The sequence below is a fragment of the Thermobia domestica genome, chromosome 12 (assembly GCF_964235325.1).
Source record: "Thermobia domestica chromosome 12, izTheDome1.hap1.1, whole genome shotgun sequence".
NCBI lineage: Eukaryota > Metazoa > Arthropoda > Insecta > Zygentoma > Lepismatidae > Thermobia > Thermobia domestica.
This window is the reverse complement of record NC_137465.1, coordinates 299513-318687: the sequence shown is the minus strand read 5'-3', so window position 1 is coordinate 318687 and position 19175 is coordinate 299513. Positions and strand designations below refer to the sequence as shown.

Sequence of the window (19175 nt, the reverse complement as noted above, 5' to 3'; positions counted from 1 at the left end):
GTTCAACAAGGGATAAGATATTGGAAGACTTTAATAATCTCAATGATAAAAAATTGCAACATGCCTACTTAAAGCCCTAGTACGATTTTATATCTAACGATGGTGTGCTGATCTCATATTGAAGAGACGGAGTAATCTATCACAAAAAGATTATGTGATTGAAGAGATGAGAAATGCATCATTTAAATATTACATAAGCGTGGACGGTGGAGAATATCAAGTTTATAAGGGTGGGTTGTGTGGTTTGACTTAAAAAAATAGTAGAGTTGAAAGGCTTGCCTGCTGCAAAAAAGGGCTAGCACACCTGACACACAAGGGAGGAAATCTGAGGGTTCCACGGTTAAAAAAGCCAGATCATATAGTGCGTCAATTATGACCAATATAGGACACAGGAAATCTTTTCCTACCAGGAAATCACATAACTCTCGAAGATTCGCGGAGAGAATATGTACAACCTGATCTTAATGTAAAGAAAATGGACGAACATTGCTTGGAAAAACACAAAGCAGATGTTTTCTATATTTCCCGAGGAATAAAATGTAAGGCAGAAATCTCGTACGAATATTATAATGTTTCTCACACCAGATTCAACTTAGGTTTTCATAAACCACACAGTGATGTATGTTCTACTTGTGATGTATACTGACTACTTATAATAACTGGAAAGACTGATACAAGCAAGCCAAGGGAGATCCATTGAACGATGTTTTATGTTTAGACCATCAGGAGAACTTTCTCCTTCCTGTTCTCTCGGTTGAAGGAATATTCTACAGTAAACAAATATGGATCTATAATTACTGCCTTTATTCCGCCAAGACAGAGGTATAAAAAAAGTATGCGTATGATGAAACTGTCGAAAAAAAAAGCAAATGAAACTGTCTTTTCTCAAGCATCGTACTGAAAACTTTTTTGGACCCTAGTATGAAAGCTGTATATTTTTACAGACAACTGTGAAAGACGAAACAAAAACGTAACTATCGACAAGTATTTGTCCTTACTTGCTGCTACTAACAGATTTAAAATATAATTCATCATCATTCACCACGAGAACACTCGTTTCTCTCATGTGACAGATAGATTGCACAGATGAAAAGCACAGGCGCCTAAAAGATTATGTTTATGTACCGGAGGAATGGTATTCAAAGAACAACCAAAAAGTTTCGCTTTATAGCAGTACAGCTAAACATGGGGAAGGATTTGGTAATTTCTTGGCAACTTTGTGTGGAACATAAGGATAGCAGACAAGTCGTGTTAAATATCTACTTGCAAGGTGTTTCAGTACAATGACCAAAATATTCGCGTATCCTCTCCCGATACTCACAGGAAATAGAACATATTGGTATATATGGTTTTGTCGGTATGAAGAAAATGGAAGAAACTAGTGAAGTAAATCTGAACAGCGCAGCTCGAGCGTACTCCAGCTGTCTTGCAATAAGTACCAAAAAATTGCAAGATGTGAGCTGATTGTAGGCTTAATATGTTCCAAATATATAAACGAAGGGATGCCAATCTTCACTGCGTGGAAACTGGAATTCGAGTGAAAAACAGATATACCCATTTACAATTTATATTTCTATAATAATAAGAAATAAAGCATTTTTCTACAACTATATGTACCTAGTGCAAGTCAGAGTTTCCCATAATCCTAACCAGGTTGTAGCACTTATATTGAATATACATATAGACTGTTTAGATTTTTACCCTGTTATCACTCTGACAGTTTATATTTTTATCTTGTTTTGTTTTTGCGTCTCCCGTAGATTTCCACTTTGGTCTTTATTTGGTTGTCGTTTTCATGCCTTCACTTAGTGTAGTAAATACGTGTTCTCTAGTAGTCGTCATTTTTTGCCGCAATGCATTGTGTATCAACAACTTGTAATGATATTCGTTGGAAAGGAAATTTGTATGTGCATAGGAAAGAAGACAAAACTTCCCACAAGGTCTTTTATAATATTTTTCTCATTATAGACAGAAGTGTACATGCATCAACTTTGTTCTTTTTGCGCAAAACATGAAATATGGTAAAAGTACTTAACTCACGCTAAGTTAAATAACAAGTAAGAAATTCCTCGTTGAAAAACATAATTCATATTAATTCCACTGTCATTCCCATAAATCTCACACGAATAGAACATTCAAAATTAGCGTTACGCTAAACATGTAAGGGAAAGTATTGAAGTAGGAAAAAAAATTAAGAAATAAAGGTCAATCACATAGAAGAAAATACACATTAATTATATGATTATCACCATCATTATTAATGGAGGAGGTTCAACGTTAAAACATCTGTTTGCAAAATTTCTACGTAAAACTGAACACTGTATAAAGATATTTCAAAGAAACAAATTTGTACAAGCGACTGAGAACAGTACGCAACCTAGCTGCATTGTGTTTACAGGTGTAGGATTATTATTGTAAAATCATTACAAATGCTATTTCTAGGTTGAAATATGTAAATCCGTATGCAAGATAATAGTATTAAACGTTGTTTTAAGCCGGCGAAGTAATTTTGCACTGTACAAACACTGTATTTTATTTTATAGGTATACTGTTTTGTGTGTGAAACCACTGTAAGTGGTATAGAACTTGTATTACTGAGAAAACCTACATTAAGGTACTTATAAATGCAACATACAAACAGTAACTTAACCATCCTTGCTCTAAGATCTTTAAACTTATCCGACAGCTAAGACATCAAGTATGATTAGGGTGACCAAATCGTCAACTAGAAAAAACGGGACAACTTTTTACTTTTGGATAGGTTGCTCCCCTAAATATATATTATTGCATCTCCGTTCTCTTTTTTTCTCTCTCTTTCTCTCTCACACATGCAAAAAAGGGGCAAATTTACACTTTTTCATTATAAAACCTATTGGAAGGTTGTGGAATTAATTAAATAACAAATAAGTATAAGCAACTAACAAAAAATGAAATTTTGAACGCATTACTAAAATATATAAAACATTCATCAATATCTGTCAATCAACCAAATCTGTCACCGACAGAATTTATAACAAATTACTCTCAGCATCGGATTCCAACTCCCTTTATTTGATTTTTCTAGCTTTTAAACATTATTTCACTTACAACTAGTTTTCTTGTAAGTGTCCGGGGAAATTTTTCGGGACACCGGGAATGGTTGTGAAAAAACGGGACAATCTTGTTTTTACGGGACGGTTGGTCACCCTAAGTATGATGGGCAACATGTGTATTTCTAATATCCTCGTTCGTGTTTATACCCACCGTCACTATCGCTCTTTCTCTCTACACACGCATCTCTACTTTGGCATGTTACCTGCTTCGCCCTGTCCTGACTCGGTGAGATGGCATTTCTAGTTTCTATTAGCAACCTGCTGAGCTAGTAACCTCCTTGGCAAGGTTCTACATTACTGGTCCCCCTTCCCATTGAGCAGTAATAAAGACAGGAAACAACGTGCCCTGCGGGGCTCTGCTCGCCTTCGCTCGCTCGGCAATACTGTGTAGATTAAATGTATAAACTTTAGCACAGAAAGAAACCCACCAAGCTACTAACCTACATGGGGGGACCAGTAATGTAGAACCTTCCTAACCTCCTTCGCTCGTTCAGCTTTATTTTGTAAAGTAACACTGGAGATCTTATATGTGCCAGGCTGGGGCGTAAACTAAAAAAAAATCCTTTGACTTTATAAAAGAATTAACGCTAAACGAGTAATACTAACCTGAAAATATAGAATCGGGAGAAAGAACTTTGTAATTCACCCATGCTATATAGAAAATAACCTGCTACAACTTCAATCATTCCAATTTTTCCCCTCTTTCTCTCTCTTTTTTTTATGATTTGCAATATTGCCAGCTAATAAATTGCATGCAGTGCTAGCTAGTGATGAATAAATTCCCGGGAATATATTTTTCGGGAATATTCCCGGGAAGATTCCCAAAATGGGAATTTATCCGGGAATTTATGTTCAATCAGAAAGAAAATTGCATTCTATTACTATATTATGATTTCAAAGTTGAATTAATTTTTATATCACACCATATTATTACTGTTGTCCACAGAGGATTCTTTAAAATGTATATTCTGAACGGTATTGTGTTACTTTATTAACACTTTATTATATTTAGAGAGTGCGCATAAATGTATATTTATTTACAATATGTTCTATCAATTAAATATGTGTGAAAAAATATATAGTAACAGTTTAAATTTATATATAAGTGGATTTGCTCAACTTGACTCTACTATTGATATTATAAACACATTAAATTTATAAATGTTATAAACCAATTAGATTGGGTAAATGCCAGAAGATACATGTATCACCAATTTATCAACCTTTGCGCATACATATTTATGTTCACAAAATTTGCAAGATACTTACTTATCTTTATATTTTAGCACGTAACATTGCCATACAGGGCCTTTCATTAAACCTATTTCTCGAAATTGTATACGTTAATTCACATGTAAAAGAAGTCCGAGTACCTCTTCAGAAATTGGAGTCAGAGAGAGGAGACAGAGTGACGTATATTACTAATGGTGGTTCAGGGTTTATTAATAGCACTTCATCTCTATTTCTACATAATTCTAAATTATTTTACAAAATTGTTTTTTATCATCATTTGTAAATTAGTACTTTGCTAATTTTGTTTAGCATTGGGGGGGGGGCAGCTATTTCATCTACTTTTTTGCGATATTCTATTCCGATGAGGCTGTTTTATGGTTTCATACGTTAAATTACGTTACCAACATTAAATTGAGACAGCATTGCAGAGCGAGCTTTCGCGAATGAAGGCGGGTTAGAGCCCCCCATGGCACGTTGTTTTCTATCTTCGTTACCAACAATTCACTTTCTTTTCTCACATACATCACTTCCACTTACCTTTCCGTTTTGTATAAATCTCATACTGCCGTAAACAAATGTGTTCGATACTTTCTTGACTACTTAAACATCACTATCAACTCATTTCTTCCGTAAATCATCCTGCTTTTTGCTAGTCTTGGCCCCCCAATACTAAACAATTACCTTTTTAGTGCAAATGGAAACGGAACTTAAAAAATCATATTATTGGTTATATAAAGTACCGTCAAATAATTTTAAATTTTTCACCTGCAAATTCTTTAAAACCTAGAAGTAAATCATAATATATTAAAATAAAGTAATTAGTCATATGGATGGATGGTATTAGTCATATGGGAGGACAATATTAAGATGGATCTCGCAGAGATAGGAATACAAAGTAGAAACTGGATGCAATTAGCTAAGGATAGAAGTCAGTGGAGAGCTTTTGTGAACGCGGCACTGAACCTCCGGGTTCCATAGGCCATAGAGCTAGTTTTAGTTAGTTAGTTAATTAGTCATATGGTTCTTATGATTTGGAAGTTAAAGTAAAGAAATGGAAATAAATTCCTTCCCGGGAATTTATAGGCCAGGGAAAAAACCCGGGAATATTCCCATTTTTTAAATTCCTTCCCACCGGGAATATTCCCAGTGCCCATCACTAAGTAGAACCTTCTGGTGCAGCAGTGTTGCCAACCAATTTTTCGAAAAATCAGGAAAATTCTTATCCAAAATCCAGGAAAAACCTAGGAGATACAACTTAATATCTAAAGATGTCAATTAGGATGATCACTTTTTTTGTACAAGTCAAACAGTGAAGCCATCAATGATTATACTTACCAATAAAAGGCTAATCATCTTTATCTGCGTACATGTCAACATTGATTCTGCTGGTCAGAGAGCGATTCACAGGGGATCGTAGCATGAGTTATTAGAAGTAAGACTTCTTCGGCCTTATGCAGAGTCGTTTTGATGTATTATTAGCGTCATACTAAAGGCCTGACTACCGCAGGAAACATATGTTAGTCGGTCTTGTTAGTATGGCGCTAATCATGCGTCAGAACGACTCTGCATAAGGGCCCTTGTGTGCAGCAATCCTGGCAAAGTTTGGGTATCAAGTCTGTCTGTTTCGCTTTCATCAAATTTACGATTGAAAACACTTTTTCTACAGTGACACTTGAGGAAAGCAGAGCAAAGACAAAACAAATGTGGATAAATTCGGAAATATTAACTGGTTAGACTATCTACTCTTTTTAACTAACAAGCATCAGAGGAGTCATTTAGGGAGGGCGAGGAGGGGCAATCGCCCTCCCTGAGTTGGAGATTTTTATTGATTTTATCAATAGAATAGTTGTGAATCAATGAAATGTGCGAAATTTTACTTATATCATAGTATCTAATCCCCCTAAGCAAAATCTGAAATGACGCTCCTGACAAGCATCCAAAATTCTTGAACAGAAACATCATTTTCAGTTTACAAATCTGTGTTTCGCAATAACCGCCATTCTGTGTCTACTTGTTGCAATTTACTCTATTCTATATCATTAGGAAAGTCAGCTACGAGAAGAGCAATTGATTGTGCCGATTTCTTTATCTCATTTGATGGGCTAATCATTTCCAAATGTTTCATGACGACATCATGAAGCGTATCTCTCTCTCAAGTTGAGTTGAGTTGAGTTGAACGTCCCGTTCTACAGTAAGGCTATGTGAGACATGGACCTACTGATTAACGTGGAATCCGAACCACTTAAGGTCCCGCCGGGAATTGAACCTGGTCCTTCCACGCCAAAATCGTGTACACTAACCGCTTAGCCACGGAGGAGCTCATATCTCTCTCGAATTTGATGTACTGCTTCAATATATAATTCAAGACACCTGAGTTAAAAATCTTGCAGTCCATAATTTGGGAGATTTCTTGATGCCATGGATAGGATAACTTTTGGTGCAAAGTACATTTCATCTGTAGATAAGAACTCCTTTTGGTTTCTAAAGTCTACATTTTCTAAGAGCTTTCGGATTATGCGTAAGACCAGGAGTTTTTAACACTTTTTAAAGAAAAATCAGTAGACCAGGAGATAACTTGAAAAACCAGGAAATCTCCTGGAATATCAGGAGACCTGGTAACACTGTGGTGCAGTGCTGGTTTCGGTTGTTTTGGAGCCGGTTCATGGGATGCTAACCAATGATGACGGCGCCGTGACGCTTCGTACAGGCTCCACTTCTTATCACATGTAAACACTCTTTAGAAATGGTTCCGAGACAGTAAAGAAACAGGTTTCTGCTCGTGTTGCATTCTGACCCAAAGTAAAATCATGTGGGAACCATTGACCCAACTTGTAGTGCTTCCTAAGTTGACAGAGGTGCTGTTGAATAGTTTCTCCACTCACACTGAATTGTAGTACAAGTTCCTCATATGTCTGGCCACTGTTCGCCTTAATTGCTGCCTGAATACTTTCATTTTGTACATGTCTTGGTCTTCCAGCACGTGGCCCCATGTGTACTCTGTCTCTACGTAAGTTCACGGTGTAACTGAATCGCACAACCTGGTAGTATGTTGGATATACCCACACCAACAACTGACCTTCGCCTTTCGCATTCAACTCACCGTGTCAGGGCCAATTGAACACAAACCTCCACGAAAAGCGACATAACTTTTCTGGTTATTTTAGCTATGCACAAAGGTCCAGGGATGTATTCTAATGGAGGGTATATGCGGGTATACGGCGTATACCCACCTCTAATTTTTGGAAACTATCGTATAGCTACCTAAAATTTAGGAAGTACGCGGGTATACGCTACATTCGATCAATAGTATACTCACTTCATTGGAACAGACAACAACTGCTTTTCATGTACTTTATTAAAAAAAAAAAAAAAAAAAAAAAAAAAACACTAAATAGCTGGTCGTCAGACTGTTACCGCGAACGATGTCTAAATTATTTTAAAATATTTGCGTTTTCGGGGCTGGGAATCAAATTTTCGGATAATCTCTTCTATAATGGGAAACAGCGCTATGAATATGCAGTGATTTTTTCCCAAGATGTCACATGCGTTGTCCCTACCTTCCAGATTCAAATTCAAATTCAAAGTCTGGCGATTGGATACAATTTGAGCAAGGCAATATGGGACGGAACCAGTTCCTCTCTAATCGCGGAAAGAGGTTCCGAAAAAATGTGATCTTTGGTTTACGAGTTAAGAGGAAATTAAATGAATATATTTGCGCCAAGAAACGTTGGCCTCCACACGTCATTTATATATGAATACAAAAGTAAAAGAAACAATAATAGTGAAAATTACATACACTAGGTTAGTAATTAAGCCTTACTTCTTACATCTTATTACACTGTACATTTTACATGACATCATTGTTAAAAATAAACTTAGCAATTATTACTTGCAGTGTATTTAGAAACCCTCCAACAAATATGTAATGCTAAAAGCAAGTAATGATATTGATTTACTGTACATCCTGTAACGTTTCTATTTACTTAGCAGTTCATGTATTCCTCTACCGAGTAAAAGCAATGTTGTAATAAATATTTCTGGAGTTCTTTTTTAAATTTAGCAACAGAGTCCTGAGTTTTTATTTCTTTCGGAAGTTTATTGTAAATGTGTGATATTGACTGAATTATCTCTTAGTACCGGTAATTATAGACATCCCAAAATGGCAGATGCTTCGTTGCAGGAAATTGGCAAATGTGTGACTTGAGTTTGGGAAATTGTTTTCCGAGCAGCCATGAGAATCAGGGGCCATATTGTCATTATTATGCACTTGTTATAGTATTATGTACATGATATAGTTAGAATGAGCAAGGTGTATTGCATCGTAGTAATTATAATAAATACATATATTAGTAATCGTATGTATTGGAGTACTACAGACTTCTTGTAGAGTTTAAAAAAAAGGATACACATGTATACCACGAAATTTAAACATGGATAACAGTCGATAGTTGTCAATAAACTCTATAAGTTTCATTGTCTACTGCAGGAAATATGACCTTGGAATTATGACATTGAAGGTGTCCACTTGAGGTGGCGAGACGAGCAGAAGATAAGCACGTAAGTTATAGCGTTTGCTTGACAGTGCAAGCACGCTGAGTTCGTTGAAAACGACAGAGCCGTGTGTACGGTAGTTATCACAAAGCTATCGAGTGTTTGCAGTGTGTATTTCAGCATTGTGTAGTGTGGGGAAGTAAACAATGGATATGCATATATCGCGTCTGGAGTTGCATGATAAAATACAAGAAAGCAGAAGGAAGACCCGATTGCAGTAAGAAGAAAGTGTTGTGCAATATGTGAAAAACAAGTGTGGATTAGATATAGATAGCGAAACCACAAAATCGCTGTATCATGCAATGAGGTTGCATTTCTTTATTCCGTATTATTGGCGCTGGAATAAGTGTCGGAGTAACAAAAGTTATTTTGTATGTAAATATTCGGGCTGGTTGAAGCAAGAAGTACATCTTACAATCACATATGTTCCTTCCACTCCGTCGTCAGCAACAACTGGACGTCCTTTCAAAGAATTTCACGAAGTGTGTGACAGGACTAAAAGACGAAAAACGCAATCGTTAAGAAGTAATACAAGTACGCCTGAACTTGCATATGCTACGGTGATGAAGTTGCGATCTGACGGGGATGAACAAGCCGCAAAATTGTTGCAAGAAGTAACCGCAACAACACCGGCTAGGGGCAAAAGAATTCATGATACTTGGATAAAGGAACGACAAGAAGTAACGAAGCTATCAGACGAGGAAGCCTTATCGATGATTGTCTCTACGAACTTAAGTAAACATCTATATCAGGCAATTAGAATCACGGCAATTAAACATGGTCACACGCTATATCCGAGCTACTACGCTATTCTGCAAGCAAAAAAAGCAACATATCCGAAAAATATAAGTGTAAGTGAAAGTGAATGTGAGGTGAAAGTTCAAGAGTTACTAGACCACACTGCAAACCGAATTTCAAACTTTTGTCGGACAATGGGCCATCATTAACAGATAAAACGTATATATTGCATTGCAAGTGGGGTTTTGACGGGAGTTCTGGTCACTCACAATATAAACAGACATGGACTGAAAGTGGCATGAGTGACGCAAGTTTATTTATGACAGTGATCGTTCCCTTGCGATTGGTTGATAATGAAACAGGAGAGTGCGTGTGGAGAAATGAAAGATCATCATCAAGAAGTTTCTGCAGACCTATTCATCTCCGTTGGATTCACGAAATCGCTACTGTTGCCCAGGAAGAAAGAGACTATATGAACAAACAGATAGAAAGCTTAAAGCCATTAAGAAACAATACCCTAACTGTACACTACTCCCTTATACTATCAATGGTTGATGGCAAAATATGCAATGCCATCACCAACACATCAAGCCTGATATGTTACATCTGTGGCGCGAAAATTTCGCAAATGAATGATCTTAAGAGAATGACAAATTGCCACAAGATCTATTCCATTTGGAGTTCGGACTTTCCATCCTCCATGAGCATATTCGATTTTTTGAGTGTATCCTTCATATCTCCTATAGATTAGATTTTCAAAAGTGGAAAGCGAGTACGAAAGATGGAACTCGTCAAATGTTCGAAAGCAGAAAACAAATTATCCAAGAGAGGTTCAGATGCATACTAGGCCTCAGTGTGGATATTCCCAAACCTGGCTATGGAACTACTAATGACGGTAATACCGCCCGCAGGTTCTTTGTAGCTCCTTAAATAGCTTCGGAGATAACAGGAGTGGATCAGCAGTTAATCACGCGTTTCGGAAATATCTTGACAACAATTTCCTGTGGACATGACATAGATGTAGCAAAATTCGACACGTACTTCATCGAAACTGCTCAGTTATTTGTGCGATTATATCCCTGGTACTACATGCCACCCACCGTGCACAAAGTTCTCATTCACGGGTCAGTATTGTGCAGGCAGCTCTTTTACCAATTGAAGAGCTTTCAGAGGAGGCCCTTGAATCTAGACACAAGGATGTGCGGAAATACAGAGAACACAACACTCGAAAAACATCAAGAGTAGCCAGTAATTTAAATCTCTTTCAAAGGCTGTTGTTGAGTTCAGATCCAGTAATTTCCACCTTGGTAGGACTCCCAAAGGAGAAAAGCCATGAACTGCCTCAGGATGTGATTGCGCTACTGAAAATAACCACACAAGATGACGAATCTACAAATACTTCGTCTGAAGACGAGTTAGGCTTGTAACCAGGTGAGTGCTTATTAGCCTAATCAACTACTTCTGCTTTTGCTCCGCTATATTAGATACTCTATATTTAATTTTACTCCTAATATGAAATTCGTATTTGCCTCATACCAATTTCAGCTCCGTAACATGCATTTTCTTACATTTTCCGCCTTATTGGATTTGCCATTTTGAAGTTTACAATTATATTATCAAACTTCGTAATCTGTGACAGTGTAAAACCCTCTGTGCCCAATTTGAGATCCATACTATGAATCTGTCACCTTTTGGTCCGCCATTTTGAATTTTTCATTTTTCATATCAAATTCGTAATCGTCAACCTTACAAACCATCATATACACAATTTGAAAACATTTCAAGAACTCCTTCCATTTTTCGCTATTCGGACCACTGTGCGTCGTTCCCAATACCACCAAATACAACAGCGAACCTCGGATTAGTACTACTCACTTGTAGCCGCAATGGACCAATGAAAAAAGCAATTGACTTCGATGAATACTCAGCAGCTAATACTAGTAGGGGAGAGGTGCCGAATATCGCACCCATTTTATTTTTCGTACGTAGCGAAGCAGAAATAGTTGAAAATGAAAAGAGAACAAGGACAAGGCAAAGGATGGAGTGTTTGCCAACTCGTGTGATGCCTAGAATGGATTTCAATACATTACATACTTGTACATAACGTTTTAAACAAAAGTCTACGATTTTCCGAGTTGAAAACAAGTGTGCATAATATCGTACCCCGGTGCGATATTAAGAACACATTCTGTAAGGGCATAATGTGCAGGACTTTGTTGCCGAAAACAAGAACAAGAAGTTATAATGAGGCATGTAATTAAACAGAGGCTTCTTACATGTTAATATGCTACATCTATTAAGGCCTCTTACATGCTAAAATAGAAAAAAAAACATGTTTGGTCTACATTCTAAACATACAACACATTCTTGTACAAATTATCCAGAAATGGAACATGGACATTGCAGAATAGCCTACATGTGTGCTACAAATCACAAATGAAACATCGAAATTGCATAGGGCTACACAGCTAGAAATATTCAATGAAATATGGAATGGATGCTTTGAGAAAACATTAGAAAAGATGTAGTTATAGAAGAGGCGAAATAAAAAAAAAACAATGCCGCTAATGCGGTTCAGTGTTCACGTCAAATTCAATGTGAAAGTGATTATTCTAATGTTCCAAACACAAATCACACACAAACTGCTTGTAGTCGTCAGTGCTCGTGCATAGCTCATGCCACCAAGAGCTACACTGAATACAACGGATCCATTTTTCGCCTCCTTTGTCACGTGAAAATGTTCCGTTACAATAAGTACATTTTCAGTTTTCATTTTCACTGTCTTCATCAATTGACACTAAATGAAAAGACACATCCAAATCTTCATCACTGGTTATGCCAGGGCTTCTCTCCCGTGTTCTTTTCTTCCCCTTCCTTAACGTTTGTTTATTCTCTGTACGAACGTGTGTCCTTTCCAATTCGCTTTGCTGCTTTCTTTTCATTTTGTTTGATTGTTCCTTTTTGAGATGCGCGTTGCAAATCTTCATTGAGTTTATTTTTGTGTGGTGAGCTTGTTAGAAGAGTAGCAGAACCACCTCGTCTTCCTCTAAACATACCAGGATTAGGCACATGATGAGGCACTGGACTTACAACCGATGGTAAGACGAGCGACGATGCACTGGAGGTGCATCCATTTGAAGAATGCGAAGACTGGTTGAACGTATCGGTGTTTCCTAAATAACTGCCTTCAAAAGTTGTTGAAGAGTGAGCAGCAGGTGACTCATGTAGGCCTAATGCTGTAGATGTCTTGGGGTCTTCTGTTGGTGATGTAGGCCTAAGTGTTCTCACGTGTGTGGAAGCCACAGTCCCTCCGTTTGCTGCTTCCTTGCTGACTTCTTCGTTTGCTTCAGCAATGTATTCATGCTCAGGAAATATATTGCGATCGCAGGGATACAGACCAGTCACTCGATATCCATTGGCAGCTACTTCAATTGTTGCAGCCTTTTTTGTAAGCTTCACCAAACAATGCTGCAACTTCGTAGTGGGTAACTGTTCTGTGTTTGTTATGTTTGAGACATGTCTCTATTGCTTGCGCATAATATGTCTTCAGTGGTTGTATAAAAGCTCTGTAGAGAGGTAGCAATTTATTTGTCGTGTCTGGTGGCAAAGAACAAATTTGAACACCATTCTCGCGTGCCAATTGAAGCAACCTAACATTGCTCGTATGTGAGTAATGGCCATCCAGAATAAGGATAACTGGATTATCTTTGGAGGGTCTGACGTTCGTTAAGAACTACTTCTGGAACCATTTAAGGAAACTATCAATTTGTATCCAGCCTGGGCTGTGGCAATGAGCGATGGTGCCATAAGGGGCACCATCCAGAAGTTCCTGTTTCATATTCTTTCTAGGATATACAATAAGGGGTGGCACAAAATGCCCTGACACGCTCATGCATGAAACCACTGTGGCTAGGGAACCACGTTCCGCGGACGAAACTGAACCAACTTGCCTTTTCCCTTTAAAAGCAATCACCTTTGTTGTTTTGTGCCGGACGATGGTAAGGCCTGTTTCGTCAACGTTATAAATTTTTGTTGGGTCATAATGCACAATGTCAACCAGTGGTTCGTATATATCAAAAAATGCATTAACCTTTTCTTTAGTGAACTCCTTAAGTCTAGCAAGACTTGTCGGTTGATGTTTTCCTAGAGTGAGCTTTGGATTGCTAGTCATAAAACCACGAAACCATTTAGCACCAGCTGACTAATCGTTCTTCGGAAGTGGATGCGGAATTGATTTCAGCGAGTTGGAAAGCTAAAAGTTTGATATGCTTAGCCGTTAAACCAAAAAACACAGATTCCATATCTACACAATACCTCACTAACTCACTTTCCAGATTGTACCCAAGAGTTGGTTTTCGCCCTAGCCTAATGGAAACTAGCTTATCTATATCCTGTTCGGCACAACCCACACGGAACATGCCCTGTACAGCCTTATGTGACATCATTCCAAGGTAAAAAGTGCTATTCGTAATATCGCACCCGTGCGGTATTAGGAACATATGCAGGGTGCGATATTCGGCACAAATGGGCATGCTAACATGGCGCCTACTTCTACCAACACATCTTGGTATCCACTTCGCAATATACACTTTACACTATAACTAGTTAGTTACACATACCATTTATGCACTAATTATATGATTATATCATATCTTTGACTGCAGAATATATCGTTGACGACAATCTTGCAAAATATTTTCGCCTTCACCAAAATTACAACAGCTCGTGCTTTTCTTCCACGTGCACACAGCGCGGCGAAACTCCGTTTACTGGAGTAGATACCTTAGACGATTATAGTACACGTGTTAATACCAGAGTGCAGCACTCCCCGGCCGAAATCCAACGGGGTACGGAATTAGGAAGGGGTGTGATAATCGGCACTTCTCCCCTAGTAGTCTTTCCTCGACCTACTGAACAAAAAAACGGGACGGGGTAAAAATAAACATTTTTCTTTGTTTAATTTTCTTTCAGGTAAAAAAGAAAATTGAAGATAATTTGTTAACAGGAAAGAGTAGAAATCAAAAGTCAGGAAAGACTTGTAGCGTGTGAGCATGACAGCAACCTTTGACCATTTCGTCGACAGCCGTCACTTCGGAAATATTTGCTTAGTAGTGTTTAACCCTTTGGGAATTAATGGTACTAACCGGTACCATGGAGTATTGTTGTGTTTAAACGCTTATTAAGGTCATATAACACGTATTGAACCCGTTTTTTTTATTCTTCGTGAAGTCAAGCATGGACCAAAGAGCACCCCAGATACGTTTTCGAACCGGATGGTAAATTTGGCGGTGCCAAGTAGGGGCCGAGCGAGTAACTTTTTCTTTCTTTCTTAAGGGAAATTTAAAAAAAATCCACCCTTAGTTTTTAAGATATCAAGATTAAAAAATTTTGCATACGGATTGTGTGCACTTTTGAGTATTTCTTATTTTTTTGAGATCCCTACCTGAACCCGGGCCTGGGTTCGAGGGGACAAATTTCCGAGAGAGTGATTTTTCAGAAAAAATCCAGTTATTCCCGAATTTTCGGATTTATGTGTATGACATGAACATGTGGGTGGTACCGTTGGAAAGGGTGCGTAATACTGAAGAAAATGACGTTTAAATCATGATCCTAGGCCAAATAGTAATATTGTAGGAATTTTTAGAATATATGTATATATAGGGTGGTCCAAAAGTAGGTATACAGTCTTTCTGATCGACTTAAGGCATTTTACATAATTTACTTACTATTATTCATACAGGTTTACTTAGGCTAGTTCATTATTTGTTTTTTATTTCTTTTTACTTATACGCTAAACTCGGAATAGATCGAAGCAAATAACCTCATTATCTTCATAAACTGTCATACTTAATCAATGCAGGGTTGTATACCTACTTTTGGGCCACCCTGTACATCTATAAATGGATCACCTTCAGATTATCAAAAAAATTTTTTGCTCTTTGTTTTCAAGATATCAGATTGAAATTTTCCGCACGCATTGTGTACATAACAACGTATTTTCCAAGAGATTTTCAGATCCCTACGTGAACCCAGGCCAGGCCAGAGGGCGAAATGTTCCGAGGGGAATGATTTTCAAAAAAAAAAAATCCGATTTTTCCCGAATTTGCCGGTTCAGGTGTATGTAATGGTACCATTAGAAAGGGCGCGTAATACTGAAGAAAATGGCGTTTGAAACATGATACTAGGCCAAGTAGTAATGACGCAGTAATTTTTTGAATATAATAAATGGGCGCAAAAATTTTGGAAAAATAATTTCGAAAAAGATCCTGGTCTTCCCCGCTTTTCTAATTTCTGGTGTATAGTACGAACAAGCGAGTGGTACGTTGGAAAGGATGATGCTCTATTCTGAAAAAAACGAGGTATGAACCATGATCCTACGATAGTAAGGAAGCAGTAACTAATTCAGTAAAAATTTAAAATTTACCTCAAAAAGTGGAAATCCCAAAAGGTTTAAACTTTTTTTTTTCGGTTGACGAATTAAGAGTTGCTTCGAAATTTGCAAGATGTCCAAGAAGGTGTTAGCAAATTGGTTAAAAAGGAAAAGAGACAATGGCTGTGTAAATTTCATTGACGAAAATGTGAAAACAAATACATCTAAAAGTAATGAAGAAAAATCCAAAGAACACGTTAATTTTTCAGTTACTACTTCAGGTAAAGACATAAGTATATTTTTTATTTCACATTATAAAACTTCATCTTGATTACAAAGATGTCAGATCGCGTAATCAGGTCAGAGAATCCGATAAACTCATTAACATAGTCAAATATTTGGTTAGCACGAAGGATATGCATTTTATACAACAGGAACTGCTACGGGCTCGTAAAGTTTGTGTTGAAACACCCGCGGCCAAGGGCGCATATCCTAGGGGGCCAGGGGCTCGGTCCCCCAAAGCTCCTGTGGGCCCATGTATTTTTATGAATATATATTTTTATTGTTATATGTATTTTTTTATGAATGGGCCACCCCAAAAGTTACAGAGAAATCGGCGCCGTTGCCCCCAGCTATCCCCTTGACTTACGGGGAGGTTGCGGGCTTGTTTCAAGAACTCTGTAGCGCAAATTATCAAGTGTCCCGTATATAGCCTTTAAGTAGCCCGCAAAATAACTATGCATACGGACCTTAGACTACTCACAACTTTTTGAACACAATCTCGAAAGTCGAAAAGCCCGGTACAAGGTATGCTTTCTTCATTTGTTACTTTGTTAAACGAAGATAAGAGAGAAAAGACGATAACCAATCAGAGTTGATTTTACAAATTAACCGAAGTTTACTTAAGTTGATTTTACAAATTAACGAGGTGAGTAGTTGGGGGTCATCTGACTCCCAGTAGCTGAAAAACCGCCTTTTTCCCCAGGGCCTCCGAGAGCAAGAACTCAATTTTCCAGTGTCGCATGATACGTGATACCCCCCGTACCCTCCAGCTATTGAAAACTGAACACCCCGAAAACTCGTTCTCTTTTACACCCTCTTTTTAGGGCTGTGCTCGTTCCCTTTTACGACCACTTTTTAGGGGTGTAATCGTTCCCTTTTATGAGCACTTTTTCAACCCTTATTTTAACATAGCAAAAATTACATAAGACTATGAGCTCAGAGAATGCGAACGCATATTTTAGTAGCACTCCTATGTAACATAGCAAAGACTACTAACATAATCGGGGGTGTATTTGGGGGGCACTTTTTCAACCTCTATTTTTACATAGCAGAAATTACACAGATACTACGAACACCTATTTTCGTAACCCCTATGTATAAAATAATACGGCCTATTTTAAAACCTCTATTTAATACAGCAGAGAATATGAACCAATAGCAGGAGTGTACTCGTTCTGTTTTATCAACCCATATGTAACAAAGCAGAAATTACACAAGCATTCATCAAGTACTGCATGTCCCGAAAGTACTGACCATCGAAGGTCAAATATTTAAGCCTTAAGAACTATTAAACGGAGCAACGTAATGAGGTACTGTTTCCACATTTAATAATAAGTCACCAAGTACTATATGTCCCAAAATATTGACCATCGAGGTCATAAGTCAAATATTTAAACTCGAATAACTCGTAAACGGAGCAAGGTCTTGAGGTACTGTTTTCACATTTATTAATAGGTCATGAAATACTGTATGTCCGAAAAGTACTAGCCGTCAAGGTCAAAGGCCAGATATTTAAACCAGAATAACTCGTAAACAAAGCAAAATATTGAGGTGGTTTCCACATTTAGTAGTAGGACAGGAACTACTACATGTTTCAAAAGTACTGGCCATCGAGGTCAAAGGTCAAATATTTAAACCAGAATAATTCGTAAACGGTGCAACGGATAAATTTGTGTTACCTATTCAATTTCCTACCACGCGAGAAAGAATCGAAGAAGCAATAAGTTTGAGTGGCTTATTTACTTTTGTATTAACGAGAAAAAACAAAAAGGCCACTTTAAGTAGTTTAGTGTTTTATAGCCTTTTGGGCTATTCACATAAATTTATAGCAAGCAGTAAAAACAAAGATATGCCATTTTAACTAGCAAAGAGAATTTATATCATCCTGTACTATTTGAACAAACAAACGGATAAATTTGAGTGACCGATTCAGTTTTGTACCAACGAAAAACGCCATTTTAACTAGCTCAGAATTTCTGTATTTTTTGATGCTATTCAAATAAACGAATGAATAAGTTAATACTAACCAGAAAAAGCAAAGAGGGGCCATTTTAACTAACTCAAACTTTATATCATTTTATAGTACTTAAAAAAAGGATTAAGTTTGAGTGGGTTATTTAATATGTAACAACCAGATAAAAATATAAGAAGAGCCATTTTAACTAGCTGAGTATTTTATATCATTTTGTAATATTTAAACAAAGGAATAAATTAGTATTAACCACAAAAAGCGAAAAAGGTCTATTTTAACTAGTTCAAAATTTATGTACCTTTCGTACTACTCCAATAAACCAGAAAAACAGAGGAGATGCCTTTTTAACTAGCTCAGAATTTCTGTAGCTTTTTAGCTATTCAAATAAACGAATGAATAAATTTGAGTGGGCTATTTAATTTTGTAACAACCAGAAAAAACCGAAGGGCTATCTTAACTAAGTATTTTATACCATTTTGTACTATTTAAATAAAGAAAGGAATAAATTTGTACTAACCAGAAAAGGCGGAAAAGGACCATTTTAACTACCTCAGAACTGATGTACCTTTTGCACCGCTCAAATAAACGAAGGAATAAATTTGTGTGGAGTATTTAGTTCTGTAGCAATCAGAAAAAAAACGAAGAATGGCCATTTTAAGTAGCTGAGTATTTCATACCTTTTTGTACTATTTAAAGAAACAAAGGAATACATTTATACCAAGGAAAAGAAAAGATGCAATTCGAACGAGTTCAACATATTATACCTTTGTGTGCTACTCAAACAAAGGAAGCAATAAATTTGAGTGGCTTATATACTTTTGACCAACGAGAAAAAAGCGAAGAAGGACTATTTTAACTAGCTGAGTATTTTAAACCATTTTGTACTATTTAAATAAACGAAAATCCGAAGAAGGACCATTTTGACAAGCTCAGAATA

The 19175-nt window shown here is 37.2% G+C and overlaps 1 protein-coding gene across 1 annotated transcript in view; it reads right to left on the bottom strand.

The window, feature by feature from the left end:
* Nucleotides 1–3855, bottom strand: part of LOC145666291 (uncharacterized) — an 85398-nt gene extending 81543 nt beyond the window's left edge. The window contains exon 1 of the mRNA XM_081733366.1: nucleotides 3699–3855. The gene's annotated coding sequence lies outside the window, so the exon portion shown is untranslated. The remainder of the gene's footprint in view (nucleotides 1–3698) is intronic.
* Between the last annotated feature and the right edge of the window lie 15320 nt (nucleotides 3856–19175).